The 429-nt window shown below is 74.6% G+C and overlaps 1 long non-coding RNA gene across 1 annotated transcript; it reads right to left on the bottom strand.

Moving 5' to 3' along the window:
* Positions 1-369, bottom strand: LOC109297929. The gene is made up of 2 exons (XR_002097467.1): positions 241-369; positions 1-159 (listed from the first exon to the last, which is right to left on the bottom strand). It is a non-coding gene; the product is annotated as an uncharacterized LOC109297929 (long non-coding RNA).
* Positions 370-429: the final 60 nt, after the last annotated feature.

Genomic DNA, 429 nt, shown 5'->3' with positions numbered 1-429 from the left:
TGAGCAGGCCGCGGCCCCATCCTGGCAGCTGGCGCTTTATTGCAGAGCTGGGTTCGGCAGCCACTGCTCATCCTGGCGGCCAGCCCATCTGGCGCCCGCCCAGCACATGCAGGTGGAGGTGGTAGACAGACTGGGCGCCCAGCCGCCCATCGTTGATCACTGCCGGCAGAGAGAGGTGTCACGGTGCGCGCCCCGCGGGAACCGGCACGGGGGGCCACGCCACACGCGCCACGCACTCACCCACGCGGTAGCCGTCCGACAGCCCCTGCGCCTTCGCCGTCTGGCTCGCCACCAGCAGCAGGTGCCCCAGGAGCTGTGCGGGGGCAGGGGGTGAGGGGCAGCCGCGCCGCCAGCACCCCCCGCGCCCCGGGCGCTAGAGAGCAGCCCCCCAGCACCCCCCGCGCCCCGGGGCGGGAGCTGCCCCCTCAC

The sequence above is a fragment of the Gavialis gangeticus genome, unplaced genomic scaffold (assembly GCF_001723915.1).
Source record: "Gavialis gangeticus isolate Ggan-Ray unplaced genomic scaffold, GavGan_comp1, whole genome shotgun sequence".
NCBI lineage: Eukaryota > Metazoa > Chordata > Crocodylia > Gavialidae > Gavialis > Gavialis gangeticus.
Note: the sequence above shows the minus strand (reverse complement) of the source record. Positions and strands in the feature narration are given on the sequence as shown.